The sequence below is a fragment of the Lepisosteus platostomus genome, chromosome 8 (assembly GCF_059453375.1).
Source record: "Lepisosteus platostomus isolate fLepPlt1 chromosome 8, fLepPlt1.hap1, whole genome shotgun sequence".
Lineage (NCBI taxonomy): Eukaryota > Metazoa > Chordata > Actinopteri > Semionotiformes > Lepisosteidae > Lepisosteus > Lepisosteus platostomus.
The window spans coordinates 24,939,354-24,952,330 of record NC_142618.1 but is presented as its reverse complement, the minus strand read 5'-3'; the positions used below and the strand labels follow the sequence as shown (position 1 = coordinate 24,952,330).

General features: G+C 35.6%; 1 protein-coding gene across 4 annotated transcripts in view; it reads left to right on the top strand.

Annotated features, from left to right (window-relative positions):
* scn5lab (sodium channel, voltage gated, type V-like, alpha b) overlaps positions 1-12,977 on the top strand; it is a 201,886-nt gene that overhangs the window by 120,664 nt on the left and 68,245 nt on the right. The window lies entirely within an intron of this gene.

The following is a 12,977-nucleotide window of genomic DNA, read 5'->3' as shown; positions in this document are numbered from 1 at the left end:
CTGCATTTTTAAGTCACTGTTAAGCCTTTTCTGATTTTCTGATTTTACACCAATTCCACGGCTGCATATTGATTTGATTTCATTAACAGTGTGATCTTAATTGTCGCCAAAATTTAAACTGCAATATTTTTTTTCTTTAAGCTGTTTAATGCTAATGCTACACTAAGGCAATGTCCTTGTTTTATTTTTGTTATCACAAATTTTTAAATTGTGTGTGTGTTTCCTATAATCTTAACTTGTGTTGCCTGAATTCAGGGCCAGCACTAGATATAGACTAGTAGAGACATAGAGTATGCTTTTATTCTTGCAGACCCAGTGGATTTGTTGAAACAGATTTTTTGGTTTTTTGCTTTGTTATATGAGGAATTCCTGTATGAACAACAAACCCAAGGGGTTTATCCATTTTGATAGGTTTAAACCTAGCCTTGAAATTTGAGAGTACTCTACCAAATGATTTGTGTATATTAAGCTGAAATTCACAGCCACATTATTAAATTGAGCTTTAGATTTTTTTTAGCAACTTGCTATAAGCAAATTGTTCTTCCTTATAATATTCCCATAATTACACAGCATTAAATTAAATGACATTTGTCTCATAAAAGGACAGATACCTCGACATGTTGTTTTACAGTTTGTTGACTCATTACTGAAAATGTCACTTTCAAAAGATGGTATTGAAAACTAAAGCTGAACAGACTATTCTAAGCTAAAAAAAGCTCAGTGAGATAAATTGCCTAATCAGTGTTTGGTATGTTAATGGACATAGTTGGCAGGTATTAGGAGTGAAGGACTGGTTTCTTGAAATTCCAATGCTGTCTTAGAGACCATAAATACTAAAATGATGTTCCTCGAAGTAGTTCCATTTGTACAACAATTCCTCTAATTTTCATTAAAAATGAGCTAAGATTAATTTTTTAATAGTGCTAATGTGCAGTGTATGTTTCAGATGGTAGGGCTCAAAAATAACCTCCAGAAATATTGCAATTATGCAATGAGAAGGGCACATAAACATTACATATCTGACAAACTTGCATGATTGTGTTGCATTTGCCTAAAAATATTACAGAGCACTTTGCACACAGGGTGGATCTCCCACACCCACCCTGACTGCAGCAGAGAAAGTTCACGTTGCATGAACCAGGTTTGTGTCATTGTCAGAATCCTCAGCTATTATCCATGTACAGACTTCCTGCCAATACTTTTCATTTTTCCCATGGTTGGAGTTCTTGGCGCAAGGACTACCTAGTCTTTTTTGCAATGGGATGACAACACAGCCCTTGCACAGCCTCTGCAATGCTCTCACTGATTGGTTAGAAACATCCTGCTTTACATTGTGGTCTCCAGGACAGAGATGGCCCTGCTGGAAACACAGAGTCTAACTGTGTTTTTCCCTAATGCACTAGAAACCTACCCACTACTCCACATTGCTGTATTGTTTAAAAAAAGAGACACATCTTTGAGTTTAACTCTTTGTGAATTTCCTTTAGTCCCTTTAAGTAAAAATTCACTAGAGCTCTTATGCTTACCTTTGAGACATGTTTTTGGTCAGTATCAAATCAAGACTTCAATCCCACCTCAAAATGCACTTTGCAAAACCAGTATTTGATGACAGATCAACAACAAATAAATAGAAGCTTCTCACAAACAGTTGAAGACATCATCCTCTCAAACCATCCATTTTTTAACCACTTTATTCATTACAGGGTCATGGGGTTGCTGTGCTCTTTCCCAGCAATGGGCACAAGGCAGAATACACCCTGGATGGGACACCAGTTCATAGCAAAACACAGAGAGACACAGACATGCACACATTCATACCAGGGCCACTATTCCCAGAAGCAGATTTGTCTTTGATGAGTGGGAGCAATCCAAGGCACTAGTAGCATGAACCCCAGCAGAGTAAACAACTTCAATGCAGATACTGTAGCACCCTAGAAGGTGAACCCCAGTGCTGCAAGGTGGCAGTGCTAACCACTGTGTCAGTTTTAAATTTCATCCAGGCCGGTGTTTTTCATATAGTTTATATTCAGCTTGAAGGGGCGGAGGGATACATGGCATTAGCACTCTATGGACTAAAAATGACATTTTAACATTGAACCACCTCTACTCAGTTGTGAAAAAGGTGAAAACTAAAGATGACTCCCATCCAATCATAAACATAAAACAGTTAGAGCACAACCTTAAAAGCTTTTTGCTGAAGCAAAAAATCTTCTCAGTCTCATTCCAATAACAATATTTTTTAATTGCAATTGCTTTCAGAGCCAATATTCCTTATGATCAATAGGCTTTGAAAACCATTATGTTAATCTTATGTTGATTACTTTCTTAAGTTATTGGTTTATTTACATACTGAATATATATTTGCCCCTATTAGGACAATTAGTTTCCTTGCATTTTGTCTACCTTGAAAGCCACCACACCTGCGTTTTATGGTTTGTCTTTACTTGTGTAATATCCCATGTTGGATTATTTTAGTCTTATTCACAAATCCAGAAGCAAAGTCCAGCTCATGAACAGAAACAGGCAGTAGTGAATAACTGTAAATAAAGAAACCTTCTACAGCATGCCCAGAGGGGAATCATGCTGCTAGGCAGCAATGACAAACAGTGCTGAAGGGAATGGATATGCTTTCTGTTTGTGCTCTTGTGTGAATAATTAAAATTATTCAAAGCAGGACATTCTGCTCAGAGAGGTGAAACATCCTAGGTCACGTTGCCTTCCCTGCTTTCTAAACATCTTTTTGGTTTAAAACACTCAAAATTTACATTACACATACTTGGTACATGATTGTGATTGTGAGAAGGTGCTTTTATAGAAAGAGTTGTGTGTACATACTAATAATGCCTGAGGTATGAAACAATAAAACTGCCCTATCCTTGAGATCCTTTAGTGTTTAACTGGGGCTACTTGCAGTATGCAATGTGTATCCCTTAAATAAACGTAAATATGTTAAAAGCTGAAACATAAAAACACAAGGGCATTTGTGTTTCATGGTGCCCTTTTTGGTGTTACTCTTTTTTACTAGAAGAAGAAAGGTAGTTTATGGTGTGAAAAAAGCCATAAATGTGATTTTTAAACACATTTTAAAATTGAAGATCTCAATGTCATTTGGCATTGTAGTTGAATATAATATAGAGATATTGAATACAATATCAAATGATAGTAACATAAATCTTGCAATATTATTTTGAAATTTCAAGGGATGCCTCATAAACACCATAAATGACATTAAAACTTCTGACATTAAAACTGAGAAAGTAAAATGTGGGTTATAGTCTAATTTTTCTTGATAATTTCAGTGGGATGTATTGTGTTTCAGTATTTCATGCACTACAAGGCAAAAAACAGGTCAGACACAGGCATCTCTGGTACTTGAAACCTCATCTCACAGTGGACTTCTATTAGGTTCTAAGAAGAGACAGACAGAGTGTACTTGGGGTCATATCTGGCCTGTGGTCTCAACTGATTTCCAAGAACAAGAGCACTGTTGAATTCAGCATTGCTGCTCCTCATTTTGTCCAATCAGATATCATTGTAATGATGGGACTGGAGTCTGTGTTTTTGTGCTATGAGGCTGAAAACTATGGGAGTTTTGGAGTTTGCCTACTTTAGGTTCTTTTACAATACCTAACCTTGTTGGCTGGCAATAAATACTGTAGTTCATTTTTTACATTGTAAAATGTAATGTAAGGTGAAATTGTACAACAATCAAATTCACCATATGTTAGCAAAAAGTATATAAAATTAAGCTATGTACACTTTTACTCATCAAATACAATAAGAAAGATTGACATTATAATTCGATTTTTATCATAATCCCAACTCGTAGACAACTTACTGTACAGTAGAATTATTTTATCAACTCAGTTGTGTTCTTTAACTTGTTTTCAAAGCCTTTTATTTCATTGTCTCAAACCTTCTTCAGTTAATATCCTAGACATTGTACTTGCTGTATAGATTCAAGTGGGTCTCTTAAAATAGTTTTTCTGTCTTGGCTGTTTTAAACACTATTATTCGCTGATTGGCTTAATTTGTATTGGATTCTTTACTGTGTTGGGTGTTAATTCCTAACACAACCATTGGTATTTGTCACACCATTGCTATCAAATGAGATTCGGGGGATTGGTCAGTTCTCTCAGTCTATGTGTTTTGTTCCTTGTTGTGTCTTTTTCATATTGTTATTCTGCCTGTCTGTTTGGAACTATTTGAGTTTATTTCCGTTGGGTTTTTTAATGTACAGTATGTAAAGCAGAATATGCAGAGTACTATGTAAAGACACATGTTCATCAATCCCATTCACAAAGCTGGGTGATACTGGTGCTGGAAATAAAGTAGAAGGGTTTATTAGAACATTTTAACATCCCCTAAATATGTGCACTATAATATATACAGTATATATTCTAAAGCTCTACTTAGTGTACATATCAGAATTGTTCATACATTAAGTAGTGGTACATAAGGCTGAAACCTGGTTCCATATTGGTATTTCATGATACTGTATGCTGTTTTTTGTACTAAATCAAATTATCTTTGTCTGCATAGGACACAGTACTCTAGGTTGTTTTCTGCACAAATAATAAGACAATATTTTATATATAAAATTAGGTGTTTTGGTTTATGAATATTTTGGTTAGCTTACAGACGGCACAAGTATTCTAATAAAAAGCAACATTTTAGTGTCTTATGGAGAGACTAATAAAAATCCAAGGAATATATCAGGAATATATTAGAAGGGGATTCTCATTCCGCCTACACCCGAGATTACTTAATTAATTACTTACTCAGATAAATTTATTACGCTTTCAGTTCTCAAGCAGCTAGTTAATTAATGTCATTATGAATCTCCAAGCACCAGAGGCTTTGAGGACTTCATATTCAATGTTCGATGAAGATCCAATTATAACAGTCTCTTTATGTGGGGGTTTCTTTTCTCTTATTATTTTGCTGTTGGGTTCATTAATTAATTGTTTTAGATGGTCATAGAAATTTATATTTTGAATTCATTTATTTATCAGTGTGATACTCATGGACGAATTGCACACTTTATTTAAAACATGAACTGACTGAAAAGATTTCCTGGTAACATCGCGATATAACAGAACTTCAGGTTGATTGACATGCCTTCTTTTTCCAGGAAAATTTATTTTGTTCAACACCAGTGAAAAGTTGTTTGACCATTTATAATCACACTTTTTTGTTCACCATGTAAAGTAATCCTTTATACAATTGAATGACTCAGAAAGCAGTCTAACATATTTTTCAATGCACAAATATTCTTTTTCAGTAATTAAGGAGGAGGTACTCAGAGGTTACTTTTTGAAAAACAAATGTGTTGGTGTATGTGTAGTACAGCAACTGAGCTTCTGTTCAATCATTTTGTTTAAACATAGCAAACCATAATTAATTAAATTTGACTTACTACTTTTTTGGATAATTCTAATGTCCAGCTTTCTTTATGAATTCTGGGTAAACATTTTTGCCAACAGGCAATTTCTATGTAGGCTGGCTTTTATTAATGCTTGATTTCCAAATTTGTTGACCTTTCTATGTGTTTTGTTTTATAAACCTCCTTCCCTGATGCTCTTATTTCAATGTGACTCTCAATACATAGAAAGCTTGCAATGGCATGTCTTTCTTTAGCTCAATATGTTATGACTCATATGGAAGACAAGTATTTTTACATTTTTCAGTTCTATACAGAATTGACAAGTGGGGACAATTGTATGGTCAGTTATGAGCTTCCAATAATAGACAACATACAAGTAACAAGTAACTTCCAAAAGATACAACTAAATAAATGGTGAAAGAAGCTGTAGAATGCTTTAAAATAACATGCTTCTCTGTACTGTTTAAAAATACCAGTAAGTGCTACATATGGTTAGGATTGTTTCTTTTTAATGTGAAAAAGATAACAAGTAGGAATAGACAGTTGTAGTGATATTTCCCTTATGAGAATATTATTCTTTTCTATTGTGAATACCTATTTTACTTCATTTCAAAATGAAAATATTAAAATATGGTGCCATTACTATATTAAAAAAATAATATTAAACTTTTTTGTTCAGTAATGTACGAGCTCTCCCTCTCCCCTAACTCCCCCCAAGCTCCTACCAACAGTTCTCAAGGACCTTTTCTTTTGATGCTTGTTTTTGGAGTGGTTCTGCCTGTTTGCCAGGAATCCATCCTCATTTGTTCTTCCAGAGAATATGGACCATACACCCACCTACTTTCCAAGACAAGGCCAAGACACCCCCTTTCAGTATTTCAAGGCCGGTTTCGCTGTTACTCCCACCAATTTCTCATTCATACCACTCCCTTTGCTTTTCTTAGTCAACCATTTCATCCACTCAGCGACAAGTGGTTTTTGCTATTGGTTCCTGTGCCACTTCCACATCAGCCATCAAGTTGAAGTTTTTGTCACTTATCCGGTTCACAGCAGTGCTTTCCACATCCCTATTTTGAAATTCCAAAAGCCTCCATCAAACTAAGATCAGTTTTCCTTCAAAGCGTTCATTATATCAAAACTCCGCGCACCACAAGGTCCCTGACTGAAGAATTCTGGGCAGGAGTTTGTTCCCTCAGGCTGTCAAGATATACCAAATAAATTCAATAATGTGTTTCAATCTTTCATTATTGTATGTTTCATCTCTACATTGCATTTTTTACACTTTGACCAAACTGTTGGAATAGTGTTTTTGTACAGATGTTAAATACTGCCACTCTCCTCTCCTCTTTTCTGCTGTGTACCCCGTTTGTGCTTCTTTCTCACACCTGTCCTCCCCATCTTCATCCTTGCAGCTGTTCCCTACAGTAGCTAATTTCTCTTAAAGAGTGAGGGGTCCTGTCAGTGTTCCCCTCATGGATAGGCTGCTGTTTCTTCAGCCAGGGGAGGCAGACTGTACAATTCTTCTCAACATTTACATATTCGCACTTGGTCAGCTATTAAGATCACATGGTCTAAATGATCATTTATATGCTGATAATACTCATGTCTACATCCATACCAAACCTGACACTGATGTGTCTGTTTCTTCTCTCTCTAACATTTAAACATGGATGACTCAAAATTTCCTTCACCTGAACTGCAACAAGACTGAAGTCATGCTTCTTGGCACGACCCATCAACTATGTAAAACCAATGCAATAACTTTATCTGTGGATGGTACTGTACTTGGGCTTCAATTAAAATGGAAGAAATTGGAGAGTGATGGTTAATCTAGGCTTGATGTTTGATCACCATGTACAACATATTGTCAAAACATAATTCTACCATTTCAGAAATATCGCCAGACTACACTGTATGTTGTCGCCAAATATTGCTGAAAAGCTGGTCAACACTGTTTTTTTCTGGTATGGACTACTGTAATGCCCTACTCTCTGGGGTATCTAAATCCACATTGAACAAGCTAAAGTATACAATTCAGCAGTCAGAATCCTGACCGGATCTAGTGTTCTGTGAAGTGCTTTGAGAAGCTGCTACAGTATATAACAATAAAGTTTATTATAAAGTTTTAAATGTCAGATCAAAATGTCCAAAATGTTTTATCTAGGGCACATTTATTAGAATTTGGCCAACTAATGACTTTTAGCTAAAATATTGATACATACAATAAGAAAAATAAAAACAATACTTTATATAATTAAATAAAAAATGTTCATTATAGCATATGCTTATTGAAGGTGCTAGTGCTAATTGAATCCTTGCAAAATATAATATCTGCAAATCAATGTATTATTTTTTTTATTTAAATTCCATACATAATGCATATTATACAGTATATTTTAGACGGATCAGTCAAACTCTGAAATACAGTAAAGGGAATTGCATATGCAATAGACAGTGCCTTGCTAAAGTATTCATATCCTTATTATGGTGTCCCATTTAGTGAAATTTGTGAGATTCATCTAGATTTTTTAAAACAGGACATCTGCGAATGTAATATTCATGGATTTTCTTATTTGCAACTCAGTCAGGCTGACGGGTCTTGTATGAAAGAAGAGCAGAGCTGGATTAAACCAAACTAAAGACTGTTAAGTGCAACTTTCAAATTAACAGCACAACAGACTAGGATCACGAGACGAATCTAGCCTCTCCCTGCCGCCTGCCCAGATACCCACCACCAAGCCTCTGCATCTCAACGTGGTCTTGTTTTTTATATTGTAAGGAGCACTCTTGGTTGTGTTGGCAGCTTGGGAAATCACAAGCTGAAGATGACTTTACTGGTTCACTGACAGTTTTATTGCCCATTTCATTACAGTGCAGCATGATAATAACAGAGGCAGAGAGAGAAAGAAAGTGCTGGAGGCTGCAGGCTGGACACAAAAGAGGGATTCCGTGTTGTTTATTTTAACTGATTACTATACGTTTGTGATTACTGTTGTTTCTTATATTTGATCAATGTTATTTCAATTAACTCAAAGCCAATACATTTGTACTTTGATTATCGCATAAGGGAGAATTACTTATGTTTTTTAACCATGCATACTATATACTTTAATTATTAAAACATTATTCTTGGTTACATCCTTGGTTAAATACCCTATTGTATTTTATTCAAAACCTTAATGCTCAAACTGAAGAGTTACTGTAGGTAAATTACAGTGCATGCCTTCAAAAACTAAGGGCCAAAAAATATATGTATATATTTTGATTGCATAAGTGTTCAGATCTGTAAACGAAATATTTGGTGTAAGCTACTTTGATAGCAGTCATACAGTCATATGTTTTCGGGGTAAGTCTCTACCAGCTTTGAACACCATCCTGGTACAGTTTTTGCTCATTCTTCTTGACGGAGTTGCTCAAGGCCTCTCATGTTGCTTGGGGATCTCTTGTGGACAGCAGTTTTCAAGACTGTTGACAGATTCTTAGTAGGATTCAGGTCTGGATTTATACTGGGCCACTCAAAGACTTTATTATTTTTAAGCCACTTGAGTGTTGCTTTTGCCTTGTGCTTTGGGTCACTGTCCTGTTGAAAGCCGCATTTTTGTCATAGTTTTAGGTCTGAAGTTTTTTTTCTCTATCTATGTTCCCATCCATCTTGCCAGGCTTCTCAGTCCTCAGGAAGCAAAACTACTGTATAACATAATGCTGCCATCACCATGCTTGACACTAGGGATGGTGCTGACTGAGTGATGCAGTATGATGGGTTTGCACCAAATGTAGTGATTTGAATTTAGACCAAATAGCTCCAATTTTGTTTTGCTTTACCACAATGGCTTTTGTCACATATTGGAGGTATCACTTAGGTGGGTTGATGTGAAGGATTTGTGACTGGGATATGGTGACTCATGGACATTTTCTCCCATCTCAACCACTGAACTCTGTTATTCTTTTAATGTCCCTGATAGCCCCAAAGAGGCTTGTTTCCTCTTTGCCCAGCTGCTGAGTTTGGTTGGAAAGCCTGATCTACTGTAGGTGGTTTGTGCATGCCTTCAACGTCTTGATGATCCACTTGATTGTGCTCTAGGAGATATACGTACTAAATGGGTCTTTAAAATGCTTTTATACCCTTCCCCTTATCTCTGGCTTTATATAACATCATTCATGAGTTGTTTTGAAAGCTCCTTGTTCTTCATGGTTGAATCTTTGCTTGAACTTCACTGCCTGACTGTGGGACCTTAGGTGTATATTATTCATAAATTACATGAATCGCTATTATTGCACACAGTTAGAGGCCTCTCATTGTGCTGCTCATTAAAATAAGTTTGTGCACACAAATTAAGTTAGGTTAGCCACAGTGAAGAGTTTAGGTACTTATGCAATCATGACCTTTTCTATTTTTCCATTATATAATCTATTTTCTTTTTTCCTTGAATGTGTGGAGCACATTGTGTATATAACACAATGTTTTTGGTTCTTCAAAGTGTCATGACCGTGATCTTTAAAGCAACAAAATATGAAAACTGTGTAAGGATGTGGATACATTTGCAAGGCACTAAACAGTGACAAAGAACAGTCTCTAGGCAAACAAATCAGAAGAATAAAACCATAATAATATTTTTTTTTACATATAGAACAATGTTGTGGTTCTGTATGATAATATTGTAGTTCTAAATGACTACCCAATTAATTGTCCAAATTATGCTAATAATTATATAATTTTGATGATTATATGAAGAACCTGGAGTTCTTCAGAAGACACACAGTAAAAGTGTGTTGTCTGAGGAGTTCAGAGGACATGTATGTAAGTACAGTAGCTTTCTGAAAGGAATGCACTTGTTGACCATAGGAAAAAATATTTTGATTAAACAACTCTTATGCCTGTAGCCCCTCATTTTCCTAGTGGGTCCACTTATAAATACAGACGTCATGTTTGCCTATCCACTAACAAACAAAAGACTGAAACATAGCTTTTCATTTAGCTTTTTCACTTGTCATTACAGTGCATTACAGCAAAGTGGATGGATTTTTAGACCCAAATGTATGTATTTACAAATAAAGATTAATGGGCAATTTAGCAGTAGCTGGAAAATGAAGATCATCTCTGACACAAAGAGAACACCATTCTTGATGACAACAGGATATTAAAGTGACAAGAGCCTTGCTTGTTATTTTAATTTTTGCCTTCACAGCAGGAATTTTTCTCACATTTCTTTTTCTTTTTTTCCCAAACCAGTCAGCATAATTTCCCCTTTGGATTATACAACAGTATTCTAAATAGTTTAAATGGCATTTACCGAAAACCTTTGTTTACAGTATGTCCCAAACTGTATCTTAAATGCAGATTTGTCTTCTGGGTATTAAGGTGTATTCCAATGTCATTCTTATTCTATCATAATGCCAATATTTTCAGATTATGTGCCACACTGATTACCACTGATCTTTTAAACTTATATACTTGAAATTATCTGAAAGGAGGGCTTTTTGCTTCAGAAACCTTCTGTCTATTGAATTCAGATGTTTAGATTTCTTTTTCGCATTTGTAAAATGTTTTTTTTATACAAAGGAGTTTCTTTGAATACCATCTCTTTTAATATATTGCATTAATTTCTGTATATTGTACTACACAATATCATCAAGCTTGGTTCACAAAAGGGTGACACGTGAATATTGTATTTTGATCTAAAAAAGGCAGGACATTTCTTGAAAATGTTTTCTGACCATCTACCTTATCTATTCTTGTAGATAATTAAACAAGGACACTTACAATTCTTCACATAAATTATGTTAAATTCAGAAATTAATTTGTTGTGGTCTGTCTGTCTTGTATGGCTAGTGTTCTATCTTCACGTATACTGTTTGGTCTTAATTCATTGGTTGAAAAAACTTTGTTTTTAGTCCTGCAGTACTGAAATGGAATAGTTATACATTGTTCCCTTTTAAGTTCCACTACAAAGGGCTGAAGAAAAGTTTGTGATTATCTAAACACTGGCAGAGGTAACTCCAGTGCTGATATAAGTCCTATCATTTCCTACAACCCTATAGTGTCCTTATTGTGACACCACCCTTCTGAATTTTGTGAATTAACACAGCTGTTTGTGAGCATGCATCAACTGATATATACAGTACTGATGGAAAAAAGGACACCTCTTCCTCCACACTCTAGCCCTCCCGTCTGTGTGGAACAGGCTGAAGAGTGACTCATCCGTGAAGAGGACCTGATGCCACTGCTGACGAGTCCATCGCAGTCTCTGTATGGCCTTTTTCTTGTATTGACCTAAGCTTTGAATTAAGACCTTTTTAAAGGTGACCTGATCAGGCATTGTTCCACGTGGACCTCGTTGGGCAAGTTGCAGTGTCTCACTGCACAAGCTGCATTGCTGGTCAGAGGGCATAAAACAAATTGACACCTTTTTGTGAAAGTACATACTGTAAATGATACAGTAACAATAGTATTCTCATTCCAGAAAATGTTGCGTTTCTTTTTTCCATCAGTATATATTCTACCTCTCACATTTACTGTACATGCTTGACTAAGGACAAGGCACCGTGGAACAGCTCGTAAAGGACATTGTCATGCATCCCACCAATTGGGACAATAAGACAATAAGACTGTCTGTTAATGCTAGATGATAGAGCTTATAACTGTCTCTTATATATATATAGATTATCCTTATTAAATAATTCGACACGCACTCAAAAATTCAAAATAATTTATTAGCAAATGGTCTTCTGTTTCCTCTTTTGTGTCTTATTTATTCAATTACTTATTTTGTTTTCAGTATTAACTGTAGCTGCTCTGACTGACATATTTTGCACCTGTTGTTTCCACTAAGGTACAGTACAATAACAAAGGTCAGCTGCTTGTGTCTAGTTTAATAGATAATTGTCTATTTATACCACACAGATGGCAAAGTCTCCTGGCTCTTGTTGCACATCATCTAACATAATATATTTGCATCTTAAGACTGTGTAATTGGAAGGAAAGTCTTGGGCAACTTATACAATGATGTGAAGCTCAATAAATAAAATTTGAATCAAAACACTTGGTGACATATGGAATGTACAGTATGCCAGAAAGGAGGAGAAATGGGTATGGAAATGGGGAATAAAGAAAACTATCAAATACTGTATGCATCATAGATATTTTCAACAAACCAGTCTCATCTCAGTATCATATACTGTTTCTGCTGCCACATTTGCATGGCCAGAAGAAAATATCCTTGATTTACCCACACAGATGTTGCCTTAATGCCCAGCTATGGACTTCAAGCTCATAACTAATGAGCCTGGATCAGGATTTCTTACAAGAATCAAACAGCATTATTGGTTTATTTTTAGATCGTTTCTTTAGACTTTGTGAAACCTACATTTGTGTAATGGAACTCCTGGTTGGAATAAGATTCTTTTTTGTTATAATTTACTGCAAGGTTGACGTCATTTACTGCCACTGCTGTGTCATTTACAGTACCTCTTTGCTATTGAAGCTGCTACCACAGTTGAAAGGGATTAAAGATCATTTGTTATCTCCTTGAATGCCAAGCTTTGCTAAATGCCATGAGTGAAAGCATTTAGGGTTTGTTCCATGAAACTTTTT